This window comes from Octopus bimaculoides, chromosome 3, assembly GCF_046866305.1.
Source record: "Octopus bimaculoides isolate indiv1 chromosome 3, ASM4686630v1, whole genome shotgun sequence".
Classification (NCBI taxonomy): Eukaryota; Metazoa; Mollusca; class Cephalopoda; order Octopoda; family Octopodidae; genus Octopus; species Octopus bimaculoides.
Window position 1 is genome coordinate 135,369,595 of NC_142930.1, and position 22,162 is coordinate 135,391,756.

General features: G+C 33.7%; 1 protein-coding gene across 2 annotated transcripts in view; it reads left to right on the plus strand.

Annotated features, from left to right (window-relative positions):
* LOC106877299 (metabotropic glutamate receptor 8) overlaps positions 1–22,162 on the plus strand; it is a 619,894-nt gene that overhangs the window by 104,865 nt on the left and 492,867 nt on the right. The window lies entirely within an intron of this gene.

Genomic DNA, 22,162 nt, shown 5'->3' on the forward strand with positions numbered 1-22,162 from the left:
AAGGAGGCTGTCGTACAGAAAGAGTGAGAGAAATGGAGGAAACGACTCCAATGCAGGCAAATATTACTTCGGTGGTATTTGAACTCAGAGCCTATTACTTTAAACCAATCTATTCGTGGGTATAACGATTCTACTAATTGGCCGCCTTAATGGCCTAATATCTGCGTACGAAACCATAATTTCATGATTCATAATTCTGTCCTGTTCAAATTACGTGAGATGAAAAATTTTGATTCAATCTGAAAGGTTAATTAGAAACCTTATTACATCATTAAAACATGAAATGAACATCATGAACAACAACAAGGAAAAAAACAAAAACACCGCTGTAAAACGGGGAATAAAAACAATATTCTCTATCACTTCACCTCTATTAACAGTTTTAACACCTTGAGCAGGAACATCGTTACAAGAATCGTGCAAATATCAGTTTCTGCATTAGAACCATATCATAGATTATTACAAAGTAGTAAGAAAACTATCAATACAGACGTGTTCGAGTGGTTTAAAATAACCATCAATGTGTTAGATTGATGTGGAAGGTTTTGTCGATGCAATGCTGCATAAAGGAAGCAAAACTATTTCCTTTAAGTTCAATTTGTTCGGTGAATAGACTTAAAAAACCAAAACAAATTAAGATACACTTTTAGATATTATACTATCTTACCACACGCTAGCATACCATTACAGCATTATCTTACTAGCACATCTCATTCTGTTCTGTTCAATAGTTTTATCCAACCACTAAATACATATATTATATACATTCATACATATACGCATATATATATATATATATATATATATATATATATATATATATATATATATATATATATATATATATATATATATATATATATATACATATATGTTTGTGTGCGTGTGTGTATGTGTAGCCACAGATGTACATATACATATGTATTTGCGTGTAATGATACATATACATAATAAAGGAATGCATGTATTTCTATTTGTGTATATATGTGTTCGAGCGTGTATGTATGTGTGTGTGAATGAGTGCGTGTGTGTATGTGTGTGTGAGTGTGTATGTGTGTGTGTGTGCGTGTGTGTGTAGCATGTCGTTTTGTCTGCCAACTCTTCAGGCAAACTAGGATACAATCTTATCTTTTTGAGTCACTCAGAGATACCATTTTTGTAACACCTACACATGACAAACTTATTGTTCTGTGATTGTGTTGCTAAACAATTTGAAATTCGGAGTTCACTTGGTTATGAGAATAGTAATGAAATGTACTCACCTCAACTTTACTCTGGACTAAATGCTAACTTTTGTAGCACTTTCTTAGGCACAAATGCAGACATAAAATCACATGAACACATCCAAGATCAAAGCTCGGTCACAAAATTGACATTATCCTGGCTTGAAAGTCTGATGTGCGAGACGTTTCCAGTTTACCTGTTTCACATGTCACAGCCTGTGGCAGTGACCATACTAAGGGCCAAGTTCAAATTTCGGACTTATAGTAACCCTCACATCATTGGCGCCAATGCAAATGTTAATACTCCGCTATTATTCCATAACAGACAAGATTACAAAACCTCACAAACATAAGATTATTACGCTTCCAGCAAAGTCCTTCAATAATTTGTTGTGATTCTTCCCATTTTATTATATCTGGGCAGAATCATATGGTATTAATGCCTTATTAACCAACACACTCACCGGTCCGATTACCATTCATTTATTATTTATATCTTTTCTTCGAAAACTTTCGTTGCTTTTGCAAACTTTTCAATCGATTGTGACTCTGTCCGTTAATTAGCTATTAATTATATTTACTTTTATAGACCCAGCGTAAATATTTCTTCAGTGTACACCAGGGCGAATCGCATATCATCAATTATATTGATATTTTGCAATGTCACTAGAACGTGTATACAGAGGCATGGGCACTCGAAAGTACAATTTAAAGTCAGTCGCTCGATTTCCAACATTCTGTAAGGCGCATTCAGAATTTTCAATAACTTAATATAGTCTTATCACATTCATATTGATTCTATTCAATAAGGGGGCAAGCTGGCAGAATCGTTAGCACGCCGACAAAATAAATTAGCAGTATTTCACCCGTGTGTACGTTCTGAGATCAAATTCCGCCAAGGTCGATTTAGGCTTTTATCCCTTTCAAGAGATAAAAGCACTGGGATCGATGTAATCGACTTAAGCCCTTCAACAAATATTCTCTGGTCCTGAACCCAAATTTAAAAGCAATATTGATTCTATAGATTATATGCATTTTATATTAAATGTTTCGAATATTACACTGGCTTCTGACTGGACGCTGAGGTGAATTATTGATGAGTAATGACAGTGAAATTGAAATTTCCGTTTGCTCGCCTTCGTCAGACGATCTGACAAAGTTGAGTAAGCAGAGATGTCGACATGTATATATAGGCGCATATATATGGTTGTGTAGAGACGCAGGCGTGGCTGTGTGAAAGCGCATGTGTGGGTGTGTGGTAAGAAGCTTACTTCCCAACCACATGGTTCTGAGTTCAGTGTCACACTGTGGCACCTTGGGAAAGTGTTCTACGCTATAGCCTCGGCCCGACCAAAGCCTTGTGAGTGGATTTGGTAGATGGAAACTGAAAGAAGCCCGTCGTATACATATACGTGTGTGCATGTGTATGTGTGTGTGTAAGTATGTTTGTGTATCTGTGTCTGTCCTCCCAACATCGCTTGACAACCGATGCTTGTGCGTTTACGTCTCCATAACTTAGCGGCTCGGGAAAACGTACCGATAGAATAAGTACTAGGCTTACAAAGAATAAGTCCTGGGATCGATTTTCAGGGCCGCAGTCAAATGATTGAAACAAGTAAAAGAATAAAAGAATATATATATATATATATATATATATATATATATATGATCAAAGGTTATTCCGGGCCATCGCAGTAGTACCCATTTTTACCAGTTGATTTCTGTACAGAAACGTGCTTTGCTCAAGAGCACAATGCATCACCTGGTCCAGGAATCGAAACCAAAAATTTGCGATCATGAACGGAACACTCTAAACACCAAGCCTGTTATATATCTACATAGATACAAACATATACATACCAAGATACGGAGCGATAGATACATACACACAGGCATACCCGAAAGTTGAATACACGCTTATGAGTAAACTTCAGTGATGCATGTTCATGTATATGTGTAGTAATACGGCAAGAGTCGGTGAAAGAAAATGTGTGCATGCGTGAGAGAGAGAGGGGGAGAGAGGGGGAGAGGGAGAGGAGGGGGAGGGGGAGAGGGGAGAGGGGGGAGAAAGGGGTAGAGGGAGAGAGTGAGGGATTGAAAGAGAGTTTACGAATAGATACTTCAAGTATGTAGCATTGAAGACAAATTATATAAATATATGCAATACAGTACTTCGTCTTAAGTAAATATCACGCAACTGTTTTTGCGAATGTTCTCTCCGATCCTCAAATTACAACATTCAGACCATGTTTAGAGGAATTTCTTTCCTACCACGGAAAAGAAGTAAGCATATGTCCTTACAAATGATGTCTGTTGTTTTCTGTTTTCTGAAGTCATCTACTGTTACTGTCCTTTTTTCTGTATGCCTTATTTCACTAATAGCTCTTGACAGCGAGCCAATTAGTGCAAGAAAACATAACTAGTGGCCACTTTTTATTCTTATGCTATGTACTTAGCTATTGGAAGATATGAAGGCCTCGTTCCTAAATATGTTTATGTTTATTTGTATAATCAAGATTATCGTGATCAATAATATTCTCTATCTCTCTCTTTCTATCTCTATCTATTTCTTGCCACACACACATACACACAGACATGCTCCATGCAAACACACACACTACACACAAGCAGACACACAAACATATGTATAAGAATATATATGTATATATATGTATACATGTATATATATGTATATATATATATATATATATATATATATATATATATATATATATATATATATATATATATATATATATATATATATAAGCACACACGCACATTACTACGTAAATATATAAATAGAATATCTACGTACATACACATAAATAAAAATATGCATGCACATATATATGAGTTAGTTGATTCTGAATATGTATGCATATGTGTTCCACGTACGTGAATGCACGTTGTGTTGATAGTATGTCTGAATTTCTTCCACTCATTTCCAGTTCATATAGCATATATGTTATATATATATATACATATATATATTATATATATATATAAATATACATACATACAAACATGCATACTTAAATATGTTTATATATATATTATATATATATATATATATATATATATATATATATATATGTTTATATATGTATATATATATATATATATATATATATATATATATATATATATATATGTATGTATGTATGTATGTATGTATGTATGTATATATACATATATATGTGTGTGTGTGTGTATATACACTCACGTGTTTGTACGTCACACACACAATTATTATCTTAAAATTAAAACAAAATAGGGAAATTTTAAAATAAAGAATGAATTATATACAAATATTTTCCTTGCTTAATTTCTGAAAATTTGTAATTATCTATAAATTGTACAAAAGTTTTGATAAATTTTCTGCTAGTAAAAAGGAGAACAACAGTTTGCACTAAAGAAATAACCGTTCTATTAACTTCCACAACGTAAACATTGCATTTTATTTTAAATATTTCATATTTTACGTAACAACATCAGCGTCGATGTTTTCATTATGATATATTAGTGTTATTTTTCTTGGTTATATTATAAGGCTAACCAAGATATATAAATAGTGTGTGTGTGTGTGTGTGTGTGTGTGTGTGTATGTGTATGAGTGTTAGACTATATATATATATATATATATATATATATATATATATATATATATATATATATATATATATATATATATATATATGTATGCATGTATGTATGTACGAATCAAAATTTTTTGTGCTTTGATCAATACATGTAATTCCAAATATGTGTGTTGAGTTCCCTTTTTTTCTTTGTGCACTCACTCGTAAATATACATATACATATATATATATATATATATATATATATATATATATATATATAATACACACACACATAAACACACACATACACACACACACACACACACATATATATATATATGTCGTTGCTATTATGCAAAAGTGTCGTAAGTCCAAAACGTTGCTTTTTCAGAAAAAGAAAAGATAGTTTCAGAATTCCATAGTAAAACCATTGTACTAGGCTTTGACAGTTTTGGATATCTTGACATCTGAAGCAGCTTGAGATACGATAGTTTGACGTAAAGAACCATCTATTGCAAGTAACAATAAATATTGAAAAGAAAACGCTTTTGGTCAAATTTGGACATACGACATACAAATTTTCACATAATAGCAACGATATATGTGTGTGTGTGTTTGTGGATGTGTGTGTGTGCGTGTGTGGCATTTGTGTGTGTGTGTATATATATACATATATATATATATATATATATATATATATATATATATATATATATATATATATATACTTATTTATGCATTTATATCTTTCTACATATATATCTACCTATCTATATATCTATATATCTATTTTTCTACCTATTTCTCTGTCAGTCTCTCTGTCTGTGTGTACGTGTATATACATATATCGAATGAATCAGTTCCAGTACTTAGTTTTCTGTTAAGCCTGGTAGTTATTCTATCGGTCTCCTTTGTGGAACCACTATGTTACAGGGATGTAGCTTAGAGTAATTTAGTCGGACGCCTCGGTCTCAGTTCTTATTTTGATGTCGGGCACTGGTACTTATTCATTCGTCTCTCTTGTCTAATCGCTACATTACAGTAACATAAAAAAACCAACTGCAGTTGTCAAGGAAAAATGGTGCACAAGCATAGACACAATAACACGTGCACATGTTCATATATGAAACAGCCTTCAATACAGTTTCCGCTTTCCTATTTTCCTCAGAAGGTATGAGTCAGCGTGGATTTATAGTAGAAGACACTAGTTCGTGTTGCCACGCACTGGGACTGAACATGGAGCCACATGGTTGCAAAGCAAGCTTCTTAACCACGTCGCTACTTGTGAAAATAGTGGGCAATAAAGAAAACAGAAAAAAAGTAAAACTAACAACGGAAAATACTAATGCCCTATTAGTGGGTGATGAAACAGTTTATCTGTAGGCTGAGTAAGATTTTATTGAATTAAGTGCATAGGATAAAGTAAGGGATGGGGGACATCGTGTACAGCACTAATCAGCTAATTAGTAACAATTGGGAAATGTGGATGAATCAGCATCTCGTTGGCTAATTGATTACATTATAGCTCGTTTTCATTCTAGTACCTCACGTTATCTGTCGACAGAAGAAGGAAAAAAATAATGATTTTGTAAGAATATTTCAAGTGCATAAGGAGTGTAAGGAAGTTTGAGATGTCTACTACTTTCGCAATACAATTCTACTGAAAAGAAGTTTAAGAAGGGATCAGAAAGGGAGGAAATGTGAAAAGGTACAATGACATCGAAATACCATGTTCTATTCTAAAGAGTCAAGATAAGTGTTACCGATTTTAAGTCTGGCATCATTACAGAACTAACAAGAACAAAATATGCTGTGAGGATTAGCATTATTTCTCTCTGTCTGCTATAGGCACAAGGCCTGGAATTTGGTAGGCGGAGATGATTAGTCAATTACATCGACCCCGATGCTGAACTGGTATTTAATTTATTGACACCGAATGGATAGAAAGAAAAAACTCGATCTGGATGAAATCTGAACTGAAGACTTAAAGCCGGAAGTCACGCTAGTGTATATCAGAAAGGATGAAAAGCAAAGTCGATCTTAGTGGAATTTGAACTCAGGACGTGAAAACAGGTGAAATACTGCTTAGCATTTCGCCCGCGATACTAACGATTCTGCCAACTTGCTGCATTAATAATGATAATAATAATAATAATAATAATAATAATAATAATAATAATAATAATAATAATAATAATAATAATAATAATTATTATTATTATAATTATAATAATAATAATAATAGATATGGTAACCACATATGGGACACTCCGCCCAAAATATGACACAGACAGACTGTATGTACCAAGAAAAAGAGGGAGAGAGGACTTATTGGATGCGAACACAGCATTAGAGCAGAAGAAAACAACATAGCATAGTATGTAAAAATGCCACAGAACCGATATTATTAGAAGTAAGAAGATCAGGCTTATGTAGGATAAAGCACTAATAATAATAATAATAATAATAATAATAATAATAATAATAATAATAATAATAATAATAATAATAATAAGAAGAAGAAGAAGAAGAAGAAGAAGAAGAAGAAGAAGAAGAAGAAGAAGAAAAAGAACACTATGGAATAACAACAGAAAAAAGTGGGTATAAGCACACGCCAGAAAAGGGCACAGAAAACGAGAAAGCAACCATAATATGGGATATGCCAATACACAGAGAGAGAGAAATTAAGGAGAAACTTTCAAAATACAAAGACCTGGAAATAGAGGTAACTCCAATGTGGAATCTAAAAACGGAAACGATACCTATCATAGTGGGCGCATTAGGTATGATAAAAACGAGAGAGATTGAAAACATTGAAAATATACAAATTTTAAATATCTGAAATAAGATGGATGATAAACACATTTGAAAAGTAATTAGGTGCCGTAAATAGTTATCAGGTGAGGGCGAATGTATCAGCGAATAACTCTATCGACTTCTGTTCATATATTTGCAAAAAATATAAGTAACTTCTTGAAGATGTTAACTTGGAATGGTTACAATTATTAACCACGATTCTACAAACCATATCTACACGCCTTTAAAATGGATACATGGTATAATGGAGTTTGGAGTATACTTATGTTCCGAAAGAAAAGAAAGCGAGGCAGGAATGGCATTACTGTTTTGTTCATAGGCTTAATTCATCAGAGTCAACTTGATGGAAGGCAAGAAGAACAAAAGGAAAAAAATAACACAATCTTTATCGTTTATGTGTGTGATTCAATTAGTTTCATTAGACAACGCCTTCCTCTCTAGCTTTTAAAAATAATGAATTGGTTTGTGGCGGGAATATTCAGCAGTCAGTCTTTTCACGCGATAAAGCGATTCGTTAGAATATGACCCACGTAATAAAATATTCTAACCAATAACTGCTTCACCTAGGGTTGGCTGCAGCAGCATTCTCATCTTATTACGCTGTTCTCTCTGACCCTATCCAGCACTATAAATTCAGCACACTTTCACCATTTGACAGAGAACATTGACTAACGCTGCAGGAGACGGCGGCCAGCAGCTGATAACACAAAGGCAATGAACAATCTGAGGACGAAAGACATTAAAAGTCAGTAGCTAGCACGGCAAGCTGCTAATCTCCGTTTAACTGCTGCTACGACTACGGAGAGAGAGAGGGGCGGGGGAGACAGACAGAAAGAAAGAAAGAAAGAAAGAAAGAAAGAAAGAAAGAAAGAAAGAAAGAAAGAAAGAAAGAAAGAGTTGTGAATAATAACATTAAAAACTCTCTCGACATTTTGTTGTTCATAGTAATGACAATATTTGCTTTTTCTTTACGTGAAGAATAACTAAATTGTTTTTCAAAAATTCAAACACAATTCCGTGTTCTTGTTCGTAACGGGTTAAGTTGGTTACATACACACACACACACTCGCACATACAAGCACATGTACGCTGAAATGTATGTATGTATGTAGGTATGTATGTATGTATGTATGTAGGTGAAGTAGTTATTGGTTAGAATATATATATATATATATATATATATATATATATATATATATATATATATATATATATATATATATATATATATATATATATATACATATATATATTTCAAATAAGTTATCAGTATTTCTAAAACAATAATGATAAAGTAGCCAACAAACAATCCAAATATACAAAATATATATTAAAAGTCAGCGTACAATATGTACCAAAATAATGACATTCAAAGAATAATTAGCAGACATAATTTCTATCAAATATCCATGTAGTCTTGTCTGACAAACTTTGTCTTACAGAAGCAAATTCCTTCGAGGCTTGAATATTAAAAGAAATTATTGATATACAAGGCCTCCTATCTTTGCGTCTTGTTTTAATTTTGTGTGTATAGAGCGATTCGCTTGAAAATGTATGAATGCATACAGCAACATTTTTCTTCGTGATACGCTCTCGCCTCCAATACTTTCCAAAACTATCTGCTGAATATTGCCTGTCTTCACATCCGATCTTAGGTCGTCCTTTCATTTTTACTTCAGTTTGTAAGAAGGTCTTTTTCCTAGAGTATATTCCCTATATTGTAGAAGGCTTGGATTTCTTCCATCTTCTGTATGAACTATGAAACATATCTTTCTTATTTTGCTAATTCGCATGAGATATTCCATGCTTAATATATTAGCTGCCTTCAACACTTCCACATTATTCACGTTATCTCTCCAAGCAATCTGCAAAAATCCGCCAAAGGCGCTTTTACTGGAAACTTGTGGCTGCATATGTGGACGCACGTACGCGTGTTTGTGCGTGAGTCTCCGCATGTGTGTGTCGTGTGTGTGTGTCTGAGTGTCTGTGTCTGTGTATATAGGAAGGTGTATATTCGGTGGTGTATAGGCACGTGTGTATGCGAGTATACATAAAAACGGCATGCTTACATATATATGCTACCTATATAAGCATATATAAAGTCATACAAACATCACACAGATACACGCAAATACATAGTAATACACGCACACACACACAAGAAAACGTATATATATATATATATGTATGTGTATATATATATATATATATATATATATATATATATATATATATATATATATATATGTATGTATGTATGTATGTATGTGTGTGTGTGTGTGTGTGTGTGTGTGTATGTATATGTATATGTATATATGTATATACAAATGCCTATATACATTCACAGAATCATGCACATGTATACATAAGCATATGTGCCCTAGTTCGAATAATCGTGTAATAGTCGTGTATCAACATCTTTTGAAGTATCCTGCAGGAAAAGCTGAACATGTATTCACAACCAGACCACCAGTTGGTTACTTAGCCGACGGAAAGTTCACATAGCGCTCTCCAACTGCAAATTTCTATGTTACAACACGTACGAATAATCAACCATGAAGAATATCTCGGCTATAATTAATTTTCCCCATTTTCCAATTTATACTTCAATCTTTTTATGTTTTTATTTTAGTAATCTAATTACTTCAGTATTTTCATATTTTTTGTCTTTTATCCCAGTTCCGCTCACGACATTCTTGGTTCGCAACTCTGTACTATATTTAAATCATTTCCCTTGGTCATGATCACATTTTCAAAGAGTAATAGTACAAACGGAACACCATAGGGCACCAAGTTCTCTTGAGTAGCTCTTGCTTTTCTTTCTCTTCATACCGATTTTTATTGTATTTTGTTATTAAATTTCATCTTAGATGATTTTTGTTTTTTATTTTTTTCTTATTGGATAAGAAACGTATTCTAAAGAATAAGAAAACAAAAAAAAAGGACAAAAATAAACTGAAAATATTTAGTAAAAGGTTTGATAAATGCAACGAATAAAATATGAATATTAATGTGTGCAGCATTGAGAATGAGAGCATGGAAAGAAAGAGAAACACACACACATACACACACGCACACACTCTCGCACACACACACACACACATACATATATACATACAAACATGAATACATGCGTACATGCATACATATATTTATATATGCATACATACATGTATACATATATATATGTGTATATATATATATATATATATATATATATATATATATGTATGTATGTATGTATGTATGTATATCTGAATATCTCGTTATTACATAAATTCCTTTTATTTCTTCTACTTCTTTCACTTGCTTCAGTCGTCTGACTGCGGCCATGCTGGAGCACCGACTTTAACGAACAAATCGAACTCAAGATTTATTCTTTCTAAGCATAATACTTATTCCATCGGTCTTTTTTGCCGAACCGTAAAGTTACTGGGACGTAAATACACCAACATCGGCTGTCAAGTGATGGTTGAGGGACAAACACAAATGCACACACACACACACACACACACACGCATATATATATATATATATATATATATATATGACATGCTTTTTCAGTTTCCGTCTACCAAATTTACTCATAAGGCTTTGTTCGGCCCAAAACTATTGTAGAAATCACTTGGCCGAGGTGCCACGCAGTGGGACTGAACCCAGAACCATGGTGTTGAGAAGCAAGCTTTTTACCACACAGACATATATATATATATAATTTATACCTGTATGAATATTTGTGTATATATATATTGAGAGAGAGAGAGAGATACATATATTCATATATAAAGTGAGGGAGAAAGAGAGATGAATATATCTAAATTAGGGGAAACAGAGATAATCAGAAAGTTAGATAGAAAAAGACACACTGGCAGACAGGTAGACCGATTGACAGATAGGAAGACAGACAAGAAGACAGACAAGCAGTTACTCACTGTGTGTGTGTGTGTGTGTGTGTGTGTGTGTGTGTGTGTGTGTCTGTGTGTGTGTGTGTGTGTGTGTGTGTGTGTGTGTGTGTGTGTGTGTGTGTGTGTTTTAATATCGAAGTGCAATGCATGGTAGAGTAAAATAACGTGATTAAGCAACGGAGAAGAAAGAAGGAAGAAAGCTGAAAGAACGGAGAAAGATGCGCTTGGACATTGGAGGATTATATAATGTAGTGAGAGAAAGAAAAGGAGTTGAAAGTAAAGAAAAAGTTAAAGTTTTAAAAAAAAGGGGGATATGAAAAGGGACAAGAAAAAGAAAGTTGTAAAAGTGAAAGAAAAAGATTATAAGAGGAAGGAAGCAACGAGAAAGAAACGCGATGAAATGAAGGAATGAAGTAAAATAAGTGTTACACATAATTAGAGAATGATATAAGGGTAGGGAAAGACAGGAACAGGAAGAACTGACAATGAAACATTAAGGAAAGAGAGGCAAAGAGATATGTTAGAAGAAATGTAAATGAAAGGTAAAACATTTTGAACACTCAGGATATAGATTGGGAGTAATGGTATATATGTATAGATATCGATATAGATATCGATATGTACGTATATATATTAAAATATTGTATCGGAGAGTAATGGTATTTATATACATATATATATATATTAAATGATTGATACAGAAGACGGAGTATAACTATAAGTTTTATTTAGCACAGTAATTGTTTCGTTTGTTGTGCTAAATAAAGCTTTTAGTTACACTCCATCTTCCGTATCAATTATTTAAAATATACCCACTTAGGAATTCCTTACGTAGCCTGAGCGACGAAAGTGCAGTAAAGTGGATGACGCCCGGTAGCCATAAGTGGTGAACGTGCTCTGCGGGCACTTAACCTGGACTTACCTGAAATAAGGTTTGGATACTGCAGTTTAATGTCAACCCTTTTGCAAATTGTGTCTAAAAGGTGGAACTGTCTTGTAGTACTGATCAATATTACTTATAACATCTTACCTAACTCATCATAGAGTAAATACCACCATGACCGATATCGAAACTACAGTGGAAAAGGCTAGACACCGGATTTGGTTAAAAAGAGACGATGAGCGATGGCTAGAAGAATATTGAGCTGTATTTAATAACCAGTTGATCTAAGAAGCGGGGCTTCATATTACGGAGTTGAGCCGGAACGCATTGATGCCGTCGAGTGGTAGGCCCCGAAACGGCGCGCATTTTCTCCTGATGACGCCATACACTACCTGGCTTCCGGCACGCGGACGTCTCGACTGGTAGCACTTAGACGTGTGAGTTGTTTGCAAGACAACATAAGGAATCACTTTGTTTACATCCCTGTATATTCTGAGTAAAAGTTCCACCTGAGTTAGTTAATGTTGTTTCCATCCAGGGGTCACAATTGAACTAGCAGTAATACATTGTGCTACGTTAATCTTCGTTAATCCTTTTATCATATATGTGACAGCGTGGCCGTGTTAGAATTCGTTATTAGTCAAATTTGACGCAGTCCCTGCTTCATTCCATCCATTAACGTCTTCAAAGCGGGTTTCCGACCTCGGGCCCACGTGAGAATTAATTGGATTGACAGGCACGTTATAACTTCTTTCTTTCTGTCTGTCTTTCTTTCTTTATGTCTTTCTCTCTCTCTCTTCCATTCTCTGCTTCTCCTCATACTCCTTTATCATTCTCTTTTCTTCTTCTTCTTCTTCTTCTTCTTCTTCTTCTTCTTCTTCTTCTTCTTCTTCTTCTTCTTCTTCTTCTTCTTCTTCTTCTTCTTTTATTTCTCTTTTTATGTTAAATATTATTTATTCATTCTGGCTGCTTCATTCTCTTTCCCTTTGCCTCACTCCCCGTCCGCCTCGGCCTTCTCTTCCTTTCTCCTTCCACCCCACCTATAACTCACATTCTTTCGTCCATTCTTTCTTTCATTTTTTCTTTCTTTCTTTCCAACACGCTCCTTCCGCTTACTCTCATGTCACTCACGCACAATGAAAGAGCCGGAGGACGTATGACAAGATCGATATTCCCAACGATGACAACGATGATGGCCACAACTACTACACCAGGGATGGTGGCTTTGGTGGAGTTGATGGTCTTAATAGCGGTGAATCCTGTTGACACTGAGCAGAATTTGCGTAGGAGAAATTCCATAAGGGAATATTCATAAAGGTGAATGCACTAATTAAAATCATAATCAAGAAGATATGAGCATGATAATGATAGAAAGAGGGTGGTAGTAGTGAGCTTGATTATGCAACATATTAAATCATCTCCAAATATTCTTAAATGTTGTCGACAGTGTGAAATGCACTCGTGGTCAATCATGCTAACATTTGGCAAATAAGGAGATATAATGCGTTCGAACTACGAAGGCGGTGAGCTGGCAGAAACGTTAGCACGCGGGCGAAATGTTTAGTGGTATTTCGCCCGTCTTTACTCTGTGAGTTCAAATTCCGTTGAGGTCAACTTTTCCTTTTATCTTTTCGGGATCGATAAATTAAGTATCAGTTGCGTACTGAGGTCGATCTAAACAACTAGCCCTCTCCCCAAAATTGTGGGCCTTGTGCCTAGAGTATAAAAGAATCTGTTCAAAATAGGGACATGCATATAAATATAGAGAAAAGGGAACACAGAAACCAATATATACACACGCATAAAGGTTTGGATGAGTGTGTGTGTGTGTGTGTGTGCGAGGTGCTTGTATATGGTTCTGTATGATTGGTTTAGTTACAGCCATTTACCCGCTCAGAGAACTTTCAGGTAACTGAAATATCAAGCAAGTCGAAGACCTCAGTTTAAATAGATGTATGTATGTATAATCTTTTACAGCATACGTTTCGTTATATCTTACTGAAACATTTGATACACACACACACACACGCATACACACACACACACACACATACAGACAGACATGCAGTCAGACAGAAAGATAGATAGATATATAGAAATATGGAAGGAAGAGGGAGGGTGAAATAAAGGGTGTTGTAGGGAGGGAAGGTAGAGTTGAAGAGGAGCTATTGAGGAAGTGAAGGGAAATAAAGTGTCGCATATTTGATTCTCCGCATAAGAATTTCATTTTGAATGTGTTTTCGGTTCAGTATCACTACGTGGCTCATGTGTGTCTTCTAGTATACCCCAAGCCAACCAATGAATTATATGGGAACTTCGTTGACGGAAATAACATGGAAGCCCCTGGTTAATATACATGTGCGTGGGTGTGTGCGCGCGCGCGTGTGCGTGTGTTTCTGGGCAATTTTGCTTGAGTGCCCACGTGCGAGTCTTTGTGTGTTTTTTTTTCTTTCTCACCGCATGGGAACGGGTTTCGGTTTACTTGCCTACCTTCGTTTTGCAGCGCGGCAAAATGGTGTGATAGAATAAACACCGAAATCATAAGTGATTGGTTAATCAACTAGACCTTTTTAGGCAGCGCTCAAGCATGGCTGCAGTTCAATATCTTAGCACACCCAAACACACACACATATAATATATATACGCATATATACACACGTACATATATGTTTATATATATGAATATATAGGCGCAGGAGTGGCTGTATGGTAAGTAGCTTGCTTACCAACCACATGGTTCCGGGCTCATTCCCACTACGTGGCATCTTGGGCAAATGTCTTCTACTATAGCCTCGGGCCGACCAAAGCTTTGTGAGTAGATTTGGTAGACGGAAACTGAAAGAAGCCTGTCGTATATATGTATATATATATATATATATATATATATATATATATATATATATATATATATATGTATATATGTGTGTGTGTGTGTCTGTGTTTGTCGCCCCAACATCGCTTGACAACCGATGCTGGTGTGTTTACGTCCCCGTAACCTAGCGGTTCGGCAAGAGAGACCGATAGAATAAGTACTAAGCTTACAAAGTATAAGTCCTGGGGTCGATTTACTCGACTAAAGGCGGTACTGCAGCATAGCCACAGTCAAAATGACCGGAAAGAGTAAAAGAGTATATAATTATATTTATAAAATTAAATAGTTTGTATTAAAATGTATGTATCTACGTAGATACATGTACATACAGAGAAAGACAACCACACAAAAATAACCTCAACACACAGCGGTGGGGGTGTATGTGTGTGTTTCTGTCTATGTTTGTCTATGTATGAATTCCGTTGATAATATGTGGATTAGCTTCATAAGAAGTTTAAACCTTCCAGTACCAAATTAAAATTTTGTTAAACCTTATTATAATTATTTTATGAAGACTTCTACTTCCTCTGTCATGTATTCTTCCTTCATTATATAGTTTAACTGTAATTCCTGTATCAAATGAAAATGAAGACATAATTTCATGTCTCACCGGATTATCAATTTGGTAGAATTTCTAGTGATTCTTTGATAAGCGGACTTGCATTCTGTTCGTGCAAACATTCCCCAGCTGAGAGGCTTCTTGGAAAATAGTTTCTTTCAGAATAATATTCAATTAATTGTGTTATGGAAAGGAAGAGAATAATGCGATAGCTATGTCTATTAGAACAAGCTTTACAGATGTAACTCTGCTTCTCTTACAAATATAAGCGAACGTTCTGTTATTTAGAATTCAAGTTTGTGGTATAAAGTATAAAAATGTAAAATATAATAGTAAAACAACCATTAAAATACATTTCACTACATTTATTTGTATATTTGTCTGTGTAGATTAACACCTGATCTGATACCAAAGAATACACGCACGGCGTGCATCACGTCCATATGTATGTATACGTGTAAATGCTCACACAAACATACACGCACACACTAACACACACACACATACATAGCCACACACACGCACACAAACACACATATATAATAAACTTTTGTAGTATAACATATAGATTCGGAGAATTGTGTGGTCATCACAGTTCACATTGTACTCCGATACAGAGATGTGTAATGTAGTGTTTAGTGTTCGTGCAACTGAAATCCATAGAGCTTCTGTAATCACAGTTCTCTTTTTAGTCAAGTACTATATATATATATATATATATATATATATATATATATATATATATATATATATATATATATATATATATATATATATATATACAAGAATAAGGGCAGAGAATCGTCAATTAATAATAGAATTAATAATTAACAATTCTGCCAAGTAGTTCAGTATGAAAAAAACCTTTATCGGTAAAACTATTTATCATTATAAATATACAGGGATTAGCAATTGAGTTGTTTCTCCAACATACTGAAAATTTAGAAATAGCAGTCAAAGAACTACTGATTCCAAACTACAAATTTTTCTCTAAAGTGGATGGCGATATTTATGGCACACATAGAACAAAAAACCGGAGGGAAAAGCGTAAACAAACCAAGCCTTTAGTTAATTGGATACGAATCGTTTCATGGTTAAGTGAATGGAAATTTCACTATTCCAATCTTCAGCCTCAATATTCTGATAAATTTGAAAGTGTCTCTAAAAAAATTCACGGTAATTTTTGGCCATGCGACACCAAAAATCAACGATAAGAAAGGCACTTACGAATTCATCGGCTAGCGAGTTCAGGCACCTCACCTCAAAGAAAATCTATTCCATGTGCGTCACAAATAGTCCCGTATGAAAAAAGTCCCGTGTGGAAGGGATTACGGTTTAGCCATCTAACTTAGAGATATCAAATATAAAATATACAAGAATAAGGGCAGAGGATCGTCAATTAATAATAGAATTAATAATTAACAATTCTGCCAAGTAGTTCAGTATGAAAAAAACCTTTATCGGTAAAACTATTTATCATTATAAATATACAGGGATTAGCAATTGAGTTGCTTCTCCAACATACTGAAAATTTAGAAATAGCAGTCAAAGAACTACTGATTCCAAACTACAAATTTTTCTCTAAAGCGGATGGCGATATTTATGGCACACATAGAACAAAAAACCGGAGGGAAAAGCGTAAACAAACCAAGCCTTTAGTTAATTGGATACGAATCGTTTCATGGTTAAGTGAATGGAAATTTCACTATTCCAATCTTCAGCCTCAATATTCTGATAAATTTGAAAGTGTCTCTAAAAAAATTCCCGGTAATTTTTGGCCATGCGACACCAAAAATCAACGATAAGAAAGGCACTTACGAATTCATCGGACAGTTGCAGGATGGGTGGAAACGATTGTCGTACTGAATAAAGACTAGTGCTAAATCTATCTTCTGTTTCCTTCATCAATCATTATCTGAAGTAACAATACGAAATTCGTGATGTAAATTCAGAGAAAATATATTCTAACTGTTGATGATTTCAAGTAACCCAAATGTGAATGTGCTTTACTCAACGAACTAATTGACATATACCTATCAAAGAATTACAAATATAGATAGATAGATAGATAGATAGATAGATAGATAGATAGATAGATAGATAGAGATACAATTTAACGTTATACCGAAGGTATTCAAAGAAGGAAAAAAAATACTTAGGGTCATCTGGCCAAATTCCTCTGAAGCAGATGAATTTTGTTGACCAACACTCCTTGACCGCGAGTGAGCTATGGTGGTCCGACACGTTACTGAAGAGATTACTTTGGGTGGTGTTAATAACAATAATTTAAAATAATAATAATAATAATAATAATAATAATAATAATAATAATAATAATAATAATAATAATAATAACAGCAACAATAATAATAATAATAATAATAATAATAATAATAATAATAATAATAATAATAATAATAATAATAACAATAATAATAATAATAATAATAATAATAATAATAATAATAATAATAATAATAATAATAACATATAACATACAGAAAATTGCACTACTGGGTACTGCACACATTCTACGCAAAACACTTTCAATACAGTAAACATAAGAGCACCACAGCAAACCACAGCACATACCCAAGGCGCACAGAGCTGCGCTCGGTAGTGAAGTGAAAGCACGTTATAAAAATAAAACTACTGAACAATAATAATAATAATTGCAACACATTCCAAATGAGCATGGGCGATTATCTGATGGCATCAACAATTAATCTTTTGCATTCACATACCATGAGAGAAAAGATAACTAGGTGTTTAACACGATTCATTTCCCATACATTAATTATTAAAAATTATTATTTGCGATTTTCTTTGCTGCATTCTACAACTCTGATACGCACATTGTTTTCTTATTGTAGAATATTTATTTTTGTTCAGAGTTTGACTTTTGCTACTTTGAGTTTCACCTGCGAGGTAAACAGACTCTAGATCCTGTTTACCTATAGGTGAAACTCAGAGTATCAACAAAATGACTCGACCCAAATATTATTAATATCTTCTATAGTACTGAATGTTCTTTTATACCGGCAATTAACAATAGACTCTCTCTCTCTCTCTCTCTCTCTCTCTCTCTCTCTCTCTCTCTCTCTCTCTCTCTCTCTCTCTCTCTCTCTCTCTCTCTCTCTCTAATATATATATATATATATATTTATATTTATATATTTATATATTTGATCCTTTATATTGAACACTCAATATTTCATCTACATTCAATACTTTCTTTCATGGTGCCATCCATTTTTATTTTATTTTATTTTATATTATATATTGTATATTATATTATATATTGTATATTCCATATTCTATACCCCACATTGGTTCTGCAGGAATATAAATAAAACATAAAAAACAGACAGTGTTGGAACTCTTTTAAACTAAATAATATATTCCTCTATACACAATCATACAAAAAAACCCACCTTTTTTGTATTTATTTTTACTCGCATATATATGCAAGGAACGTGAAAATCACGGTGGTGCACCAGCATGACCGCAGCCACTTGGCTGAAACACATAAATAAATAAATATATATATATATACATATATATATATATATATATATATATATATATATATATATATATATATATATATATATATATATATATATATATATATATGTATGTATCATTAATACACACAAAGTCCTTAAATGCAAAAGGCAACACAAATCTTTAAAAACATTATTAACCAATTCCAAACTACATACACCACTTCCACCCCCATCAGTTAAAAAATGTGCACGCCCTAATTGTGGCACCTGCCCTTACCTACTTGAAGGCTCTGAATTTACCTTCAAACGAGGAACAAAGTTTAAAATTAAAACCAATTTCTCTTGTTCCTCGAGTAACCTCATTTATGTCCTTACTTGCGCAGGTTGCCAAAACTTCTATATCGGACAGACGAGCCTCCCATTACGTAGAAGAGTAGCTGTCCATAAGGAACAAATAAACCTCCCTCAATACCGCCAAATTCCACTCAGTGGCCACATAGACTCTTGCGCCAGAAACAAAAACCCTAAATTCATTATATTCCCTTTCTATCAATGTAAAGACAGAATCTCCACACAAGAAAGAATCAACAAGGAGAATCTTTTCATAGAAAAATTCCAACCATTTCTTAACACACACACCCCTCAGTGACCTTATTTCTCTATGAACAGACACAAACTTCCTGTTTTGAAAAAAAGAGTTCATAACTCTAACTAAAAACACTTGTCTCCCCTTACACACACTTCCTGTTTTGACACCACATTTCCTGCTTAACACAAACTTTTAACCCTTTTTTTAAACCTAACAAAACTCTCAACTCTCATGCATCCTTATTTTTCCTACCAATTTATACATGAACTACTATTGAACTACAAAAGCTCAAAGACAATATAATGTATGGGTATATTTATTTTTTTTATATATTATTGTTTTATATATTATTTTCTTCATTTTGTACTTTTTTGTACTTCTTTGTAAAAAAACATTTTCATTCTCCTTCTTGATAATTTGCTTCATCGCAATGAAAACCGGTTAGAAAAAATCTTCATTAAATTATGCTCCCAGTTCAGCATTCTGGCTTTTTTACATTTTCCTATATATATATATATACGCTTATATATATACATGCTTACATACAAACAAAACACCTTCTTGTTGATGTTGAAATGCCAATGAAAGAACCTTGGATCCAGCTCTTCCTCTATTGGCAAGAAATCTTAAAATAAAATTGAACCACCACAAACATACATACATACATATGCGTACGCGCGCGCGTGAATGTGTATTTAATTGTCAATAAATATGATAGAAGGTGTTAGAAAACATACTAGGCTAGAAATAAGAGCTAAAGAGCTCTGGTACTGCAGTCAATGCACATAATTGTATACATAAATACTGACAGCGACCATAAACGGTCGAAATCGGCAGTCATGATGTCCGTATACGGTTGACGGTTTCGGCTCCAAGACCCAAACCTCTTCAGTTGACTACAGCATCAGAGCGCTTTAGCTCTTATTTCTAGCATTGTAGTTGTTCTAACACACGCTGTCATATATGATGACAATTATAATTTTCCTTTTTGGTGAAACATCGCTAAACTGCTGACTAATTTAATTATATATATATATAGATATATACGTATGCAGAGAATTCTTATGGATGTTGAAATACTGAAGAGAAAAAACAAACAAAAAAAAATCCATGCTATTCTATTTTGCACGTCACATGAATAAAAAGGTCAACCACTTGTCGTGAAAATTGATTTTCGCACACGAGAACTGAGTTTCTCTGAAGCCTACTTGACATCATTTAAACAGAGTCGTTTGTCATTTTTCCAGCTCTGTCTTGTTTCCAATTAAATTTACTTCGGTCAAAAGGGTACTTTTGCATTTCCTACATATCAATCTTTAAAAATTCATATTTCGGATTTTTCTTATCTGCATAAATACTATCTTTGAGAAATACATTCTTTTCATGTAGTATAAATCTAAATATTTGCAAAGCAGCAATTGTTCTTTGAGCAGTTCTTCAATTACACTTTTATTATTATTCTGTAGTTTTACATTATGTATGTATAAGCAAACTTTTTTTCTCTCCCAAATCTCTCTTACTCTTCTGTCTATCTATCTATCTATCTATCTATCTATCTCGCCCGATGTCTTCCTCTCTCCCTATGTTTCTCTCTCCCTATGTTTCTGTCTCCCTCTCTCCCTGTCTCTCTCTCTCTCACTCTCGTTATTTTCTACCTTTTTTGAATGTGGTGTATGCCAGAAGGTTTGCAAATCCAATGGGCATCTTAAAAGACATATTAAGCTCCACAATGAACAGAACTTACCTGCAAGTATTGTTTCAAATCAGAGGTGCAATCTATGTGGGTGTTTTTTCAGAACATTGTCTGGTTTAAAAAGCCACATCAGACGCCATGAAGGGGCTAAGGTGTAGGTACAGGAGGTGGTCAAACTCTGTGTAAGGAGTAGACAACCACCATGTATATATATATATATATATATATATATATATATATATATATATATATATATATATATATATATATATATATATATATATATATATATAGATAGATAGATAGATAGATAGATAGATAGATAGATAGATAGATACACACGTATATGTATACATATACACATACACATACACATATACTGTTGTATATCAGGATTGTCATTGTTTTTTGCTTGCTTTTTTTTTGCCAAATAAACACACACATTATATATTTTTCCTTCACTTGTTTATTACTGTTCTTATTTATTTTATTATTTCAACTCATGTCCAGTGTCCGGAAATCGTTTGT